The sequence below is a fragment of the Falco punctatus genome (genome assembly GCF_963210335.1).
Source record: "Falco punctatus genome assembly, chromosome: 6".
NCBI lineage: Eukaryota > Metazoa > Chordata > Aves > Falconiformes > Falconidae > Falco > Falco punctatus.
In genome coordinates this window covers 14,560,738-14,580,264 of record NC_137585.1, presented here as the reverse complement: position 1 = coordinate 14,580,264, position 19,527 = coordinate 14,560,738, and the positions used below count along the sequence as shown (strand labels likewise).

General features: G+C 40.4%; 1 protein-coding gene across 1 annotated transcript in view; it reads right to left on the bottom strand.

Moving 5' to 3' along the window:
• Positions 1-19,309, bottom strand: part of PHF21B (PHD finger protein 21B) — a 265,259-nt gene extending 245,950 nt beyond the window's left edge. Inside the window, exon 1 of the mRNA XM_080390800.1 lies at positions 140-19,309. The gene's annotated coding sequence lies outside the window, so the exon portion shown is untranslated. The remainder of the gene's footprint in view (positions 1-139) is intronic.
• Positions 19,310-19,527: the final 218 nt, after the last annotated feature.

Here is a 19,527-nt window from a genome sequence, read left to right as displayed (position 1 = left end):
TGACTCCCAGATACAGTAACTTTATAGGTACAGCTGATAGCGCTGCCTAATTTTTATATCAGTTAATATATGATATTGTGAGGCCTGTTTTCTCTGCTTATAACTTTGACAAACTTTAAGCATTTTGGGTGAATTTTACCATTCCGGTTATCAGGATCAGACAGGCTGCAGGGTGTTTGTAGTTGTTTAATTTCATTTCAGTCCAAGCGAATCTGCTCTTCCTGTAAAAAAAATGATAAGAAAAGATGTGGCCCTACCCTGGTAAAAGTAAACACACAAACTTAGTGCTCTTTTTCTTGAGCTGTGCATCCTTCCGTACGATTTGTATCCTGAAGTTCATGGGAGACAGCTTGTTCAATAAAAGAGAAGCCTTTTGTGGGGAACATGAAATTTGGGCAAAATTTGGCCAAGTTGCAAGATCATCAAAAAATCAGTTTGTACATGCACAGAAGACTCTTTTTAGGCTTCACAGCATATTTCTTTAACTATTTAATCCTCAATGAGCCTGATACAGGAGAGATTAAGCAGGATGTTCCCTGAAACTGCAAGTTTAAGGAAAGATCTCAGAAAAGGTGTTTGGAAACAGCAGCCTGGATCACACTTATCCAGCATGACTGGAGACCCAGGTGGGAAGAGGACACTGGCTGAGGAACCAGGAGATGGGGCTCACAAGAAGCCTGCAACTGCACTGAGGTGTGCAGAAAATACGGGCTGGGAAAAGAAAATTACATGGAGATGGCCAAAAGAAAAAGACTGGTGGGTGACTCAGAGCCCAGAACAAGAAAGAAAAAAGTAGATGACACTATCTTCTAGGATGGGATGGGACTGAAGAGAGCTCACATCCCATGAAAACCAGCCAAGAAAAGTGGATTGAGAACTTTCATGCCTGTTTAAAATCAAACTGAGTGTCAACACAGTGCTGAGCAATGGGAATTATGTTTTGTTTTAATTTGCTACTTCTAAAACCTTAGATTTCATAAATGCATTAAGAGGACATTATTAAGGTTAAAAAAATCTACCTACCATAAAGAAGTTAGGAAAATGCCTTTGTGTACACAACAGTGACACAGAATTACACTGCCTTCGTTTTGCCTTATGTCTTTATTTGACTTTATAACCCCAGCAATGCTTTTTAACACAGCCTGTGTGTTTGTTTGCATGTGTGCGTGCAAACATCCAGAGATACTTGCCAGTGCAGATTTTACGTGGGAAGACTCAGAAATATCCTCTGCCTGCCAGTGGAGACAGCAACCAGGCTGCGCCTGAAATTCCACCACTGGCCTCCAGCAGGTTGGAGAGAAAAAAAAAAAATAATAATGAAAGCACAGCAGGTAAAACATCTCCCACAAAACTGTCCCCTTTAGAGCTCCATCCAAAATCCAATTAAGCCTTTGTAAAAGCATCGTTCTGTAGCCCTTTCACTAGGATTCATTTCAATTAGCTTTGGATCAGGTCATCAGTAATTTTTTTACCCAGCCAGGTGGTATTTTTTTTACCGATGCAGATGTCACATAGAGAATATCAGAAAGCCATTGAATAGCCACTGAGCTGGCTGTATGGGGAAAAGAGGCCATGCTGTAACCTACTCAGAGACTTTTTCTTTGGATCTTTCATTCCTGCTGAAGCTTTCCTCTCATCACTGAGAGTGCAGTGCTCCCCATTTTTCTCTTGAAAGTCAGGAAAAAGTTTACCAGTACAGCCTTGACAGGTTTTATTTTCAGGGGACCTAACAAACGATGGCTCCAGCTGAAGGCTGTGCACACCTGTAGGCATACGCTGCTGCTACTAGTTTTGGAAAGTTGCCTTTTAGGGGTCACATAAGCATGAGTTTAGCTGGAGAACATGTGTATCTGTCATACTGAAGCTGATGGGATTTAAGCCCAGTTTCTAGAAGTATGGTACACCATACAAACTGTACAGTATTTGGGGGAGTAGGCGTTACCCACTTCCTTACCTTGATAAACATTTGTAAGCTACAAAATCTTCTACTGATGCCCCTGGAGGAAGAGCAGTGATGAAAGCACCGCTGTCATGTTCATGCCACAAAATGCCCTGCTGTGTGACATGAAAAAGAAAGGGTGTTGTAGAACAGGCAGGACAGACCCAAGAACGCAGAGGATGAGGGACCATAAGCATTGCCTTACCAGTGCCTGCCCATCACCTGCCTCAGCAGTGACCTGTGCCTCTGGCAGTGGCTGCAGTGGTGTTACTTGCTGAGGGCCCCATGTCCAGCCTCTTCCCCACCAGGGCAGACGCATGTGCTCATCTCCCCCTCCTTCTCCAGCTGGATTTTGTGGGAGAACTGAGCTGCACGTCTCGCCCCAGCACAGCAGCTGCAGAATCTGGAGGAGGAGGATGCTTGGAGGAAGCTTTTATCCTCTGCGTGCAGCAGCAGGGAGCTGCCCCACAGCAGCAAGGTAGCACGCATCGGTGGGCTGTACTGCCATCTAGCCCATGTACGCTGCTGCGGAGCGCTACACATTTAGCTAGGAGGATATTAATGATCCAGACCTGCAATTTTCAACCTGCGGTAGAAATACCCCCACAAAGTAAAAGCAGCTTCTAAGGGGTTCGTGGCAAGTCATGCAGTGAAGCAAGCCTGTTGTCAATGTACTTAAGTCCACTCGATAACAGGCTGCACCACCGTTGGAAAATATTTAGGGGACTGCAATTGGAAAATGTTGAAAACTCACTGATTTAGACTTACCAAGCAATAGCTCAGCTTCTACAGCAGAACAAAAACCACAAAAGTGTTGTGGAAGTGGACAGTGATGCACTCACTGTAAGCAAAAGTATCTGTCAGGACAGATAAAGCCAAACAAGTCACTTTTAGAGTCTGTGTTAGGCCAGAAAATAAAGGCCTATTTTTCCTAGTGTCTTAAAACATCATATTGCGTTGATGTTGCTTCCTTTTTAGTGATAATACCTGTGGCCTCCTCGCTTTCTGGACATTTTTAGTGAGAGCCATGAGGGCAGTTGGGTCCTGTAGGCAACTTGCATTCCACAAGTACAAGTTTCTGGCCCCATCAGTATTAGCGCGCTCTTTGCAAAGGCAGGTGCATCGTTCCAGAGCTGCTATAAGAGGCACTCACCCTTCAGGCTACAGAAGAAATCCAAGTTGCTAACCCTTTTCAGAAGGCACCAGGGTGGTAAAAAAAGCAGCGTGGTTTATAAAAGTATCATTTTCTATTTGCAAAGGTAATGGTTGCAGTTTCTGCCATCAAGAGCCAGGCCACCGGCAGAAGCATCTATTCCAGGGCTGTGCCAACTAATACCAGGCAGCTCCACAGCTGTGCAAAGAATGCACATGTGAGATAAGCAGGGATGTCAGAGAAGGAGCTGCACACCCAGCTGAGATGCTGGGCTGCCCTGCTAAAAGGTAACAGGGAGAAGTTGAACTTAATGGAGATTTTTTTCATGGCCCAGTTGGCATCACGTCCATGCTGCAGTGACAGGCACAAGGACAAGTACAGCCCTGCCATTGAGGCAGGGCCCCAGAGCGAAGCCATCCCAGGAGGCAGGATTTTCAGAGCCTTCTTCAGCAAAGCCATCCCTCAACACTACCACACTCAGCAGCAGAGACCAAAAACGTGCCACGTCCATTCCAGAACACCTGCAGGCTTGGGACAGCCCAGCGAGTGATTCACATCCAGCCTTTCTACTTACAAAAAAAGCCAAACAAAACTAATCACGCTTTTCCAAAAGCGGCAGTTTTATAAATATCCAAGACAGATGCTTCATCTGTTCTGCAGCAGTGTCATCTAGCTTATGTAAGCGGGCAGAAATGTCAGCATGAGAAATTTCCAAAGGCACTGTGGGGCCAGCATCACTTGGATGTCGCCCCCTTCTCTCACAGTTTATATACGTTTGGCTTTTGTTACTTTTTCGGGTCCAATCCGGCTGAACTGCAAGAAGAGGTGTAAACTGTTTTAAAGTGCTATGCCCATGTCTCTGTTTTGAAAGGGCTGAAGTGACCATCTCTGAAATACTGAGGGGCAAGTAGAAGCACATAGCTTCTCCTCACATTTAAGTGGCCCTTTTTCGTGTGAGAAAGAAACATAATTTTTACTTCTCAAAGCAGCCTGCTAAGGCTTAATGAACACTCACAAGCCAGAATAAACTTAATAATCCTGAACTGATGAAGATAAAGATAATTGCAAAAGAGAAAGGCTCTGCTTCCATGGCAAGATGAGCCTGGGTGGGAATACTGCACCACCAGCATCCAGTTGATGTCAGCAGCAGGGAAGCCTCTCCTCAAAGCATCCCATGAGATGGAGGTGAGCCTTGCAGCTCTGGAGAGCTATAAACTCATCAGATGTAGCCCAAAACAGGTTGTACTTAACCAGCTCGCAGCCCACCCCAGTGAGAACAACAGTTTGAGTTCATAATTCAGGTTATAAAACTTCATGCTTCTAACAAAAATATTTCCCAGAATAATGCCTGGGGCCCTGCCACTTGGCAGCCCTCAGGTGCACACTCCAGTGAAAACAATCTGTGGATACAAGGGAACAGGAAATCTTTTCGCAATGTTATTTTTTTTTTAAGGTGTCAGTGCCCCTTGCTTTATTTTAAATTTATTTGATTCTCAAACAGGCAAGGTGCAAAGTTTAAACTGGAACAATAGATCAGTGGTCCATCAAAGATAACAATGTGATAAGACCTCCTTGACTTTTGCTTTCTGTTTGTCTTGCTGAGCCCTGGTCAGCTCCATCGTTCCGTCTTTTTATCCTCTTGTCAGTTGTGAGAAGTAGCCGCAGTAGTGTTTTGGAGAAGGATCTTAATCATCACTGATGGAGACAAAGCTGTGGTGTGCAAGTTTACAAATCTTGGGCACGGGAGAGTGAATTTCTCAATGCAGTAAACAGTAGTTTGTCACATCATTTTTCTTGGGGTTGAATTTTCTCTGAATGCTGCCTACATATTGGAATAGGTTCCTAAAAGTTGCCAACAGTAGAATGTTTCCTCACTCAAAGCGAAGAGTGTCGACACACAAAATAACTGTGGTGATACAAACATCATTTTATCTTGTCCTATATAAACTCTTCCGCAAAACATAAATTTTATGCATTTTCATGTTTGATTCTTTCACTTTGGACTTCTTCTCACAGCCAAAACCAAACACATTCCAAATTTTCCTTAGGGAGGAAAACTTATTCTCTCTTTCAAGTCACACCAAAAATATAGCTGACCCAGTTACCACTGTATGCTTTAGAGCTGCTCAGTCAGAAATCAGCTGGGGAAAGCAGGATGAATAAGTGACATTCTGGATCAAATACATAATTAAAGGGTACTAAATACAGCTGGCCATAATTTTTCAAAGGAAGAGGATTTTATATAGTCTTCTGTAAATCAACATCTTTCAATGTTTGTCACATTGTCAAAATTTTATTTTTTTAATGTCTCACATATTTTGAATATAGCTATTTCTACCAAAACAGCTAGAAACCAATACAAAAAAAATAACTGAAGCAAGTTTTCAACAAGAAATTTCTTTTCAAGTATGATTTTCTTGGTGGACTGTAACCCCCTCTCCCCTGAATTTACAATTTTATAAAAAAAGGAGAATTTGAATTTTCCTCTGAAGACCTTTTACCTAAACGTCTTTGCTTTTTTCCCTTTTTTCTCCCCAAAATGCCTGTAGAGTAACAACTGTTTTGTGATTAGACCAATAATCTGTGCTTAATTGACATCTTCTTGAAAAGAGGTTATTTACAGTTTTGAGGTGATTATCAGTACTTTCATTTCCCCAAAGCTCTACATTAAAGTCTACTTTTCTGATTCTTATGCAACGACTATTTTCATAAAGATGTGAAAAGAAACCACTCTATTTCTCCATCCCATCTATAAGGATGTACATTTTGAACTCTGCAAAATGAAACAACTTCAAAATCTATAAGATATCGTTTCCTTCTCATGAAGAAAATACATAGAACCTATTTTTCAAAGGAACCAATCATTCGTTACTTCCTTCTGTCAGCTTAAATAATTTTGAAGTATATATGCACTTACATTGCTGCCTATTATATTATTTGATCACATTGCAGCTTTTCCCTTTCAAAGGCTTAACTGCTTCCAATAATAATCAGGAAAAGGTAACCTCAGAACTTTCTCACAGCATCTCTGCTCTCATTTTTCTTCCTCTGACCTTCCTCTAAGCTTCCTCCACCCAGAAAGAGGGGTGTGAAAGGCATTAATTAATTTATCTATCATACACATTGGTGGAAAGTGAGTCTCCTGAACCATTTCTTTGTTAGGAGTAAATGCCTCGTCAATCTTGAGCAGATCAACCCGCATATGCAATTAAAGCCAGAGTAATGACGGCTGTGATTTGAGCACAGGCTGTATGACGTCCTGGGAACACTCACAGCCACAGCTTGTTCACCATGAGACTACGCACCTCCTTGCCTTCTGTAAGCAATCTTACGGGACAGAAACCTTTCTCTCATGAGCGAGTGATGGCTTTGGATGATTTCCATAACCATCACCTTGTTGGGGAGAAAGGAAACCCGTCAGGGCAGAAACGAGGGAAGCAAAGACAGGGTGCTGGCAAGCAATTTTCAGAAAAGCTTTCTGGCCCACAGTGGGGAAATAGGCCCCAGGAGGTCACCCCCCTCAGCAAGCATTTCACTCCTATAAAGGAAGTTTGTAAGCTCCTCAGCTGATGTTTGGGGATCCTCAGATTAATTAATATCCCAGGCTACTGCTTGATGTAAACACAGCTCAATCCCTACCTGGTACACACTGTGCTTGTTCATGTGCTACAGAAATTGGAGGGCAACAGTAAAGTGTGCCAAGGTGAAAGTAGAGCAACTAGCACAACTACTACATGTTTTTTAATCTTTTCCTGGGTATAAAATTAAAATTCAGAATTTTTCCTTGCCCTCCTTTACCTCTGGTTGTTATTTGGGTTCTTCCCTCTTCTGTGTTTAGATCTCTCCAAGTAGTGTTTTGCAATTCACAACATGAACAGAGTAGATTATTTTTACTAATTCTTCCATTTAAGAAACAAAAGTTCACATTGACAGAAGCGTAGATTACAATTAAGTTGTTTTAGTCAGAACAAATTCCTAAAAGAATTTCTTCTAATAATTTCAGACTGCTTTTACAGTTTTGTTGGAAGTAAATTTAATCATGAAAACGTGAAGTTACTTGCAAATGTTTTATATTGTTTTGACTAAAATATCTCTTAACTTGGAAAACAATTAGTGCCATCGTGGCATTCATGTTGTTTTGATTTCTTTTACTCCAAACTATTCTTTCTCGTACTTTGTTGGCACTTTGAGAAGGAAACAAGTTATTTGCAGAGCTCTAGCCTTTGTAGTGTGTGTGTGCATCTGCATGTCTGTGTGTTAATCCACAAATGTTCATTTATTCTGGGAACTTGATTTTGGATCAAATCACAAAAATGTACACTGCTGGGTACGTAGCAACTGCAATAATTATATTGTTGCTAAGTTTCAAGTTCATTTGGATGGGAAAGTCTTTTCCATCATTATATATTATTGCATCATAGGAAAAAGACTTGCCCTGCTCCACCCCAGAGAGGATGGCATTTAGATTTAAAACTCATGAATAAGTTTCATCCAGTAGGATGAAAGATATTAAATACAGAATTATCTTTATTTGTTCTTTGGTCTTCCACCATAGCTTTATTTCACTATGAATTTCAAAAAAAAAAAAAAAGGTAAATAAATCTCACATCTTACACTTCCTAATAAAATGACAGCTCTCCAACAGGGGCCAACCAAACAGATTATAAATGAGGCAGACAAAAAAAAAAAAAAAAAAAAAAAACACCAAGCTGTTGAGAAAATGCACAGTAAGGGACTTGTGCCAGAAAAATGGTACAGCTTGTGCTTTATAGGAACGAAAAGCAGAGCTCTTCTGCCCAGGCTGTAGAGGTTTAATATTAACTGCCTTTGCCTGATCTGGTGGATCCTTTAAGGGCAGTGGAGAGAAACAGTCACAGAGTAAAATTTGTTTTAGACATCTACCTTACACAAGTCACTGCACTTTAGTAACACTGCTCTCATGCTGTTGACTAGATGGGGAATCCCAACCATACATCTAGACTGCAGAAAATTTGTCTATTCACATTTAGACATCTGAAGCCCATCCAGATGCCTGCATACAATAGCAGAAAGGTTCCAATTCAAACAACCAGACTTAAACAGGAATTAAGTCTTTAAACTTCACAATTTACCCTCATATCTATGAGCAATAAGCTACAGATTTTACTGTAGAGAGCTCTGATTTCTAGTCAAACTGTACACTATCAGCCTTATTGTGGCCCGTGGTGAGAATTAGTAAGTAACATCAGAAATAAGCAAAAGTGTGACTTACAGTCTTAGATAAATTAGGACAAAATTGCATAAGTGATATTCAAACTAAACTTTTTTCAGAAAACATGAAAAATTCCACCCATTTCTGTTTTACCCTCTCTTGGGTGCAAAATAAGCATCCTAAGCTTCAGCAACTGATACAACAGAGGATCTGTTCAGAGGCTTCTTTAGCGCATACAACACTAAACACAGAGCAGCAGAGTCCTATGGAAAAGAAAGCATTTCTCCAGTGCTGCAAGATGGATTGAAAAGGAATTGGGAAACTGAGCACTTGGAAGCAGAACAAGGGGCTAGGCAGGCAAAAAGAAATGAAGTTATCAGAACAGGACAGTAAAGTAACACAAGGGAAATACACTAAGCTGATGAAAAGCAATACAGAAATAGGAATGAAAGCTGCTTGTCAAATTTAACTAATCAGTAGGCAAGCATTTGGGTGGAGGTTCTCTAAACACTAAGTATCTGTTGAAAGAGTATTTGAACTTTGTAGTGTCACTGAAATCCCTTTGCATTAGCCGAGACAGTTTGGCTCTCTGAGCTGCACAGGGAGTGCAGGATTGTCAGAGTTAGCTCTGAATTTTCTGGCTTTTGCAAGTTCTATTATTTTATCACTGTAGGTTTTGTTGCTGTGGGTTTTTTTTCACGTGTACATGCAGATTACGATTCTGCTCACAGAGCTGCAACAAGTGAAGAGAAAACTGGCTGCCCTGGCAGTATTCCCCAATATACTTTGTACAGCTACTGATTGCATTCATGTTTCTCCCACAGCAGCCCCCTGCGTGCAATGAGGAAAGCGTACAGGCAGTAGAAAAATCACTGTCAGAGCAGCAAGCTTTGACTAGCCTCTCTATTGCCTGCGAATGTATGTGAAGTGAAGAGAGGTTGTGGGAAATCTAACCGTGACTGTTTGCAAGTGAATGCAAATTTCATGTCTGGGTGACCATCTCCTAATTGCTGCTGATTTTTTTCTTTTTTTTCCTCAGTGGAGCTGACTTTTGAAGCTGGTTCTTCCTGAGCAGCCCGTGCAGAGCCAGTGCCTGGTAGGAGGCAATTAGCAAGAATTAGTGCAGGTGCTTCTCTTGGCTCCTGTCCATGGAGTCAGCAGCGCAGCTCAGAGCTCCTCACCCTCCACGCCAAGCCAGGAGGACTCCTTTGGCAGGGATGCACAGTGCACTTGGCTCCTCCGTGCAGCACAGTTGAGACTTACTCATAGAAAGCAAGATTTTTATCTGGGCATTGGTATATTTAAAGCTGAGTTTTCATTCTAGTTACCGTCTCTGCACAAAGGATGAGCACTTTAGCTCCTAGCCTTGTTGTTGCTGATCAATATTGATCTGAAATGCAGGTATAATCATTGTGTACTTAGTGTCTTTGGGAGCCAGAGGTGAAAAAGTAACAACTTATACATGTTTCAGTTCCAGTTAGTCCTGGGATAAACAGATTTACCATGCCAGTAATTCAGAGGTGAACTGGTAAGATAAATAAAATTATTTGAGAATTTATGCATCACTGTCCATGTTCTGCATTAACAACTCGCGCTTATAGTATCATTACCTGATTTTGAAGTGACTTAAGAGACAGATGAACATAGATGCAGCAGCTGAGACATGGTGAGGTGCAGTGACTTCCAAAGTTGTTCAACAGATGCACTGAGAAAGCTAGGAATGAAAATCAAGTCTCCCAAGCTACAACCATCTATCCTCCAGTAACAGTCCCTCACTTTATGGCCTCTTCATTTTCATCTGTTTACTGTCTTATCTATCCAGTGAACAGAAACAGTTCACTAAAAAAAAAAAAAAAAACAAAACAAAACCCTCAACTCTCTTCTAAGTGCAAGAACTAGAGAACCCATAGTTGTTGAAAGGTAGAACTTTGTGAGATGGCCATGGGCTTGAGCAGAAGGGCTGAGCTAATCTACCACTAAGTATTTATGTTGTGCCTTGCAACTATGACTGAGGTCCCTAGAGCTAAGACTTGCAAATGCTAGAGTTGCCACAATGAAAATGATGATCCTAATATCTCATCCTTCAAAATGTTACTGTGTGAAAACTGCTGATACCATCCATAAACATAATTACTCCTTCAAACACTAACTTTAACTTACACATGAAGTACAACTTCTGTCTTTTTTTTTTATATACTTGGCTCCAAAAGATAGGTATGTATGCCAAGAAGAAGTATCCTTGCAGTAGGGAGAGGGCTGCCCTAGGAATTAGATGAAAGATGTTCCTAAATGTCAGGTTATACAAAGTTATGCAGAGGTTTACCATACAGAATCCTTGGTCATTGACAAATCCAAAAAGATAAACTAGGGTAAACATAGGCAGTTGAGTTACTAACATTGTACTGGTGGGTTAGAAGAGTGTGTTAGATGAAGCAATGGCATGAGCAGCAAGTCTCAGACATCCTGGTGAAGTGGGGGAGAAATACAGCTGTTGAAGTGTGGGCACTTTCTGCCACTTGTGCACGTACAAGTCCAGATTCATTCCCCTCCTATCACGGCATCGCCTTTCTCTACCCCAAGACACATGCTTGTTGTGCTAAATCATGGCCACTAATATAAACACAAATTAGAATTTGTGCAAGAACTACCTTAACTGTGATTGCAAGTTTCCAAGATACAAAATTTCAACTAGCACTAAGAATTGGATGATGCAGTAGGCACCTCTCTGTTGTCACTCTTATTCCCTAGCTGTATATAAGCTACAGATTAGCGTTTCATTAAAGCAATGGATATATCAGAAACCACTGGCACAGTAGAACTATATTCCCACACAGCATAATTGAGGCTGCAAGAAAAACAGCAGGTTGTCCTTCATAAATATTTTAAAATTAAACTGTAGAAAAGTCTGACTTACACTCATTTTGTGAACTTTAAAGATGACTATTTCTATCTCTACACCTACGTATGTTCCCACAGAAAATACTGTACTGATTTACAGTAAAAGAACACAGAGGATTATATTCTGACTGAGACTCATACCTTAAAACACAATAGAAATAGTAATATTCAGAGATGCAGAAGGTGCAGAGTAGAAAGATATGTTGGGGGAGGAGGAATAAATTCACAAAATATACTAAAAATTGGAGTTGTGAGGAGAGTTTCAACTCTGTTGTTGCAGCTAGAAACAGCACTAGACAAAGGAGAGTCATGCCCCTTGATATGCCCAAACCTTGGTGATCACAAATCAGAATTAATAACTTTCATATATGGACTTTTAGCGAAATGCCTTGACTTAAAATATTACATGAAATGTAGAAAAAGCATGTCATAAACATTAAGCAGGATTCCTCCATTCTTTCACAGTGGTTTTTGTTTACAATACAACATCTATTGCTCTAGATGAATTTATTTTGGGGTTACTATTTGCATCCTTAGGTTTTTGAAGAGTAAATTCCAGATTCAACATGGTGTTTAGATACAAATAGGGATTAAAAAACCCCAACTCTTCTCTTAGGATGCCTGCACATTTGCATCCTGAGCCACACAAGCAAAGTAGTCAGTAGGAGTTTTTCCACTAACATTAGCTACTATACTCCCTCCAGCCAAACCCCCATACCAAAATCCCCAGGACACTGCAGCTTTGTCTCCCTGCTTCTCCATCTCTTTGGGGATTCATGGGATTTTTACCTCTGTTCTTCCCAGGTCTGCCACAGACAGGCTGGAAGGCTTTGAGGAAGTCACCTCACTTGAAAATGCTTCCATTTCCCAATATATAAAATGCAAAAAATACTTCCTTCATGTGCTGCAGTCCAATAAGGAAAAACCCAACAGTAAAACCCTAACAAGCTGTTATAATCAGGAGAAATTTTCCATGCACAGCTGTTGGCTAGAAGAGACAACAGAAATCTCACCTGCCACACCTCACTGGTCCCAGTCAAGACGATATAATAAAAAAAAAAAAACAACCCAAAAACCAGCAAGGCAGTACCTTTGGGCTTCTACCACAAGACCAAAACTGCCACCTACCTCAAAACGCTGACCTAGTATAAGCTCACTCTCACAACTTATATACGTTCAGGAAGTGTTAGCAGCAGAGTGATGCCCTGGCAGGTATCCTCAAGCAGGTACTCTGTCCTCCTACAGCTGGTGGAAAGCTGGAATAAATGCTTTGGCTAATTTGTGGAAAACAAACTCATGTGCCCATACCTGCTGTGGATCAAAGTGGCACCGCAGGTGATCAAGTCAGGCACAGTCCTAGTACTAATTGCTGCAGCACTATGGCCAAATCCCCTGCACAGCATAACCTGCTCAAGGCTACACCTGGTTTTCTATCTGCCACACAAAAGGGGCCAGTGTTAAGGTCTGCTGCACACTACACTTGGGACATTCCTTCAATCTGCTGGTGGGGACATGCAGTTTGAGCACGGCCTTGGCATGCAAGGTAGCGCTGAATGAAACCAGGATCAAATGGATCTCTTTGATTTGCTGCAGGCTCTGAGGCAGGCTCCTCCAAGGCACTGACTTTTTCCAGCTCCCACTGAACAGGAGTTTTTGGCTTGAGCAGCTCAGCTGCATCACATCGTCAGAGACTGAACTAGAAGAGAAAAGGAAAAAATTCCAAGTTTCCCACAGACGTTAAGGGCTGCATGCCTCTGCTCGCTGCAAAACTGCTTTCCGTGTAGCCATCTAGTGGAATGCAACCGAAATGGTCCCAATTCAGAAAAAAATAGAGAGGGTTATTTCAAGCATTCAGAAGACCTTGACACAAATATCCCGTAAATTGAAAAGGAGAACCACCTTGCTGAAAGTTTTCCTAAAGTTTTCCTAATTTTCAGTTACACAGTAGCAGTTTTATTAGGTAACCTCCTGTTCTTAAGAAAACATGGTAAAGGAACCCCAAATGTAAGGGGTTGATTTCTCCTATCAGCTTGGTCCTACTTTGATGTAACTCTGTTCTGCATTAGATGATTTTGGTTTTGATTAAATAAAGGTAAACGAGGTGGGAATTGGGCCTGTTAAGCGTATATTTAGCTGCTTCCCTAAGCAACGTATTTTTTCAAAACCAAGGTTTCCTTATTTGAGACAGGTGTAAAGAACTAACTCACTGCCTGAAGAAACCTGGTTTGGTTCTTAGCATTAGCACAGCCACCGGTGACCCCAAAGGACTGCAGTGTCCCTGCAGCTGTGTGCTGGTGTGTACTGCTCCATCAGGTAAAATACCTTGGAGTGGGGCAGGGCGGGGAATTCCTCCTCCTCTTCTATAAATGTGAATCAAATGCATGAAGCACTACACTGACTTAGTAAGGAAACCATGAGGGACAAAAAGGACATTTCTTAAGCTAACTGCAGCAATTAAGTGAGGAGAAAAAACAGAGTCAGCCTGCACTCTATACCAGGCAAATCTCTCTGGTTTTCCATGTATTAATAAAAAGAGAATGCAGAATTTCGCTACCTGCCCTTCCTCCCCCGTTCCTTCTCCGCTCTAACACTTTCATTTTAATTGCCAGCTGGGTTCACAAGAAACAAGTTACTCTGAAAGATGCTTCAGCAAAGGGCAGCAGTGGTGATGGAATGTTACTTCTGCTCCTGACTTCCACTCCCTTTCCAGACTGGAGCCATTTACAGCTGTATTCCTCCCCCAGTTTCTCCACCAGTAAAATGAGAAATGGCAGGGTGAAAAAACACTAGAAGTTAGGATTCTTTTACTGCAAGGTTGGTCTCATCATGTAAATTTTGATATTAACAGCTGTGTCCAGCTGAAATACTTCTCCATAACATAAATACTAATGGGTAATCACCTCTTCCTGGTTTTATGTAATTTTCAAGTACTGTGAACTCTAATGGTTTCACACCTAGCTCTGGGTTATGCCAACACATTGATTAAATGACACGAGAACCTGGTTTAATATTTGCAAAGCATTTTGAGGGTAAAAGGCACCAACAAGCTGTAAACTGAGTGTTATTGGATCTATGCAGAGATGAACTGGAAAGATGAAATTACCAGCCTTACCAGTATTTTAAAATCATAAAACACACCTCTGATTCCTCATGTTGAAAAGTATCTTTGTGACTGATGCCAACAGAGCAAGAGGATAACCCTATGTAAGAAATGTATATGAAGGTTCCAGACTGGGAAGCAGGAGGGTGGTACTACTTACTAGAGTTCCCTTGTACTCCATGAAAAGCTGAGATAACTGGACAGACTTAAGTTGTCTGAAGGGCAAGTTACTATCTAGGCTAAGTGGGGACTTTAGAATTTGTCCTTATGTGGTTGGCTTTTATTTATAATTTGAGCTCTTTTTCACCTCCAAGATAGTACCATAATAGAAACAAACAATTACAGACTCTGAGTTATTCTAGGCTTTTGGTTACATTTTTCCTAGAAACACAAAGGTCTTTTTTTATTTTTCTGAATTCCCAGGGTTTACTTGCACATATTCCATTAATATTGATGGGAGTTAGATATCTTAACAATCCCAACGCACACAAAAAAAGAACAGACTGCTAAGTGAATGTCTATTATAAAATGACAAAGAGCTGTAGTCTTTGCAAAAGCCAGCAAAGAGTATTCTTCTGTTTAATGCTCTAATAAGTGTCCTATTACCCATTTAGTTCAATTACACTGAATGAGTCTGTTTTTTCCAAAGCCTTTCACTTTGTCACAGTGAGTAAGGGGAGGCTGACAAGAAAGATGAGCCACTGCTAGCTCTTGGGTAGCTACATTGATCTCTCACTATACCTCAGCGAGAACCAGGATCCACTCATTAGCAAAAAGGAAACAGGCATGACAATGGCCCCCAGTAGAGCCCTCAAGGTACCGATCTGACAATGATCCCATTGTAAACCTCTTATCATCAAAATGTTTTTATTCTCATCCATTACCTAATCTTTAGGGGCTCAGACTTAGAAAACAAGGAGGAAATGGCACCGTTCTGAACTGCTCAGAATGTAAGACCGCGCTGAACAATTTAAGCCCAGAGCTACATGGGTTTTGATATGCTTCTTAATTCCCAGAAATTGGTTCTGTTGGTTTTCCACAACAGTGACAACTTCTTTTAAGAGGCCCCCCCTTGTCCTTCTAGAAGAAGCCCTCCACGGTGCCACAGAATGGGACATAAATACACAGTACTTTTAAGTGGAGAAAGTATACAGAGGTATCTCACGCATCAGTGACACCATCACAATTTAGCTAATCTTATCCTATCAAAAGGGTCAGTATTTGAAAACAGTGGATACAAAATAATTAGACTTCAAAGGGATTTCACAGTATTTTGGCATAAGCTGTATATTTAAAGGTGGACTATAGAACTAGTAACAGAAATCTTGCATGTGTATATATTCCATTCAGTAAATAACGCAGTTTCTTAAGTTACTGAAATGCATATGTATGCAATGGAGTGTCATTGCTTCACAGAAGCCCCTTTAATATACTGGGTAATAAAACATCTTTAAAAAAAAAAGATGTAGCCAATTTTTAAGTGAGGTACACCATAACAGTAACTTGCAAGGCATTACAGCATGTCTGGTAAATTGTCATAAGCAATTGAAAAATTATGTTAGTAAACACACACATACATATGTGCATGCATGTTTATATATATACAGACTTTTACACCCTGATATGTCGATTTGAATATCCCTACTATATTTGTAGGGCTATGTATTTCCTATTAGAAAATTCCTACTATGAATATGTAGATAAATAGATAAGTTAGACTGACACTGTCATGTCTCCTGCCAGTTATTACTGTTGTACCCCAAGGAATAAGTCTTATCTGAAGAATCAAAAACTATTTTAATATAAATAAATGTTAAATAAATCAGTAAATCAAAGCCAAAACAACTTCTGTATGGAGATACTCCAAATGCACAGGTTTCTTTTGCCCACTAGAGGAAGTTTGGGTTGTCCATGTGTTTTCACATGTCCTTGCTCCCAGCATACACCCCAGCCCACAGCATGTACACATGGTCCTTCTTGATTTCCCCCATGAGAAGGGCTCAACATTCTCATCTACCCTATGGCACCAGTGTTGCAGCTCTCAAAACTATTCAGCTGCAACAGGTCTTTTAGCATCTCATACCAACACACTCTTCATACCAGTCCCTCTGCTGCCTTCTCCTTGTCTCACCTCATCCAGGGCTCCTCTCTTGCTTCTTCCTCAGCTGCTCACTCTTCATCAGCTCTCAACCACTTAACAGAACCAGCCACAGCTGCACCTTATCTACATCGGCCAACCCCCTGCCCCTCCCTGAAGCCAGCCCACAGCTGTATATTATCAATGTTAATTAACCCAGCTTCATTCCTCTAAACACCAGCATGTGAAGGAGAGACATTAACTGACCTTCAGCATTTTTTTCCAAAGCGAAGCAAGGACTTCCCTCATCCTGAGCCAATTCAGCATGAAAAGGTGGCACTGCAGGTGCAACGTCTTCCACATGCCTCATTATTGGCCCTGTCTGAGCTTTGCAGAGAAGTTGGAGGACCAAAAAATGACAGAAGCCTGACTTCTTTTCTCACAAAATTAAAAACTGAGTATCTTTGATCATAACCAGCCAGGATATTTGACACACTATGGCAGACATGGTTAAAACAGACATACATCTAAATCCACTTCTCATAGGATTTAGTCTGATGCTACAGAATGACCACGCCGATGGATACGTGGGTCATTTTTGATGCACTGAGGGAGCACACACAAGGGTGTTCATTGGAATTGTGGAGGGTCACGACTGAAGGCTTGCTCCTTTAAAGCCTATTAATAACATCCAAAGATTTCTAACAAGGTGCTCAAAAGACACTATCCTAGTAGCAGAAAATGTCTTGTTTGGTTTGAGGACGTGGTTTAATCAGATGGTAATACGTATTTCAAATGTTTTACAAAGTATGCAATGTCAATCAACATTTGACACTGCTCTTGAACATCAGAAAGAGCTTTCCAGAAAATTTCTTCCTATTTATGTCAATTTTCATTTCCTTTCATAGAGAACTTGCTAACAAAAGAGTGAATGTGATCAAACCATCCTCTATTTGTGATTACACAAAACACATCCCTTTTCAGTAAACTCAAAATGTAATTATTTATGGCCTCACTGATCTCAGCTCTTTATTGCCTTTAAAGCCTTTTTCAGTATATCTTCAGTGATTCAGACCTACTCTTGACTGTATGTATATGGTAATAATCTAAAAGCTGGAGTCTCAAAAAAATTTTAAACTCCTTTAAATAAATGAGTTTTATCAATTAGGACTAAAATAACACAGAGAAGTATATCAAGATTAACACAAACAAACACCACCACCACCAAAAAAAGCAAAAACCCTCCAAAATCAGCAGGATTACAAATATCATCCCAAATTTGCATAGCTATAACACACTTCACAGACAGCAAGAAATCTGTACAGGAAAGATGTGTCAGGAAGACACTTCTATAAGATTAAAAAGTGCTGCTCAGGAGATTCAACTCACTGAGCATTGAAATCAATGCAAAGACTTCCACTGTCATCACTGGGTATTGTATTGATTTGAGCATGAATTGCTGTCTTACTGTTGTTGAGTTCATCCTTCCCAACGTGTATTGGCCACGTCAAAATCATGATTTCCAGAATAACTATACTCACCCAGCTTCATATTCCTTTTGTTTTTTTCAGTACCTACTAAGAGGAAATGATACCTTGTTGTAATATATTCTTCATAATACTTTTAGATGATTAAAGCAAAGGAATAGGGATTAAATATAGTGTATCAATAAAATCAAAAGCCGGAAGGCCCAGTGGTTTTATCAGCCTGGACAAGGATTATCAAGCAATAATTGACATTGGTTAGGATTGAATTTGTATGTGTTCAGAGGAAGACTTTGAAATTGCCTTTTTATCCTTCATCTTCCAGGAGTGACTGTACTAGTAGTGTTTATTATCAGTAAGTTGTGAAAAAATATCAGAATTATTTTAGGAACATGTACTGAAATCAGGATTCATTTAGCTCTCTTGAAATCTCATTTTCCTCCACTTTTCCAGAGAAGTTTCAATAGCCCACTAAATGCGCAAAAATAATGCCACAGTGACTTGGGCTTCTGAATACACATCACAGAAGGCAATCAAGAATGTCAGTGAAACAAGCAACTTTCAAGTGACCCTTGATTTGACATGAATTTGAAAAAAGGAGTAAAACCAATTTTGGTTAACAAACAGGTAAAAGTACCACAATATATTTTTGAACAAAATTCTGACAGACTAAAGGTAAATGACCTGCCAGAAGTATTTTTCAAAGCCTAGTTAACATGGGTTTAGATGCAGGCAAAATGGCTTTGATAAAACTGCAACTTGTTCCCCAGCATAACTTCAGTATCATTATTTGCTGAAAGAAACAGAGATCCAGAAATTAAATTCCAGATCTCAACGTGGACTCAAATCAAAAACAAACACAAATTGAGGAAAGCTTATAGAAATAGGTGTAATGTGTTTAGAAACAGATTTAATGATTTAACACCCCTGATACTCCATGTCAATTTTTCAGAAGGCTTTAGAGGACACAAAGAAATAAAGGCTTACTCATCCATAGTCTTTGAACAAATGCAATGCCAGACCCAATTTGCTGTTCCCTAAAAGATGTTCTAAATAAATGCAAAAGGCAAATATAACTATAGTTACACCAGGGATCAACTCAGCCCATTGTTTTCTTTCCTGGAGGCTATGACATTGAGTAATAATTATTAGAACATTCCTTATTGTCAACGTTTGAAGGGAATAAATGACTAGGAACAAGTGTTTACCTGAGCACCATTTACTCATCAGTTGGCTTCCAAATCATCTTTGGCAGAAGACCACTTTCAGTCTTTCAGTATGCAGCTGAACACTAGTTATTTGGCAAATCCCTACGTACAAGCCTCTTCTGCCTAGACCTATGGAGTATGTATGTTTCACAGCACCACAAATATCTTTTGACTAGGGTTTGCAAGCTTGTATTGGTATGGTCAGAATTTTATCTGAGGTTTCACAGAATTTAGAGCTTTAACATTGCAACCAGTAGTGGCTATTGCAGTTCTAGTATCGTGAAAATTTGATCAGTGCACAGGTTGAGACTGTGTAAACTTTATGGGCCATATGAGAATTTCTGGATGAATAGAACTTGGAGGCACCTTGTGGGTGAGGATTAAGGCTATCTGGCAGGCTCCAGCATGCAATCCCCTCTGGTCGTTCCCCTTATTCTAGAACAGTGAATGATAAAAGAAACAAGGTAATTTAAATGC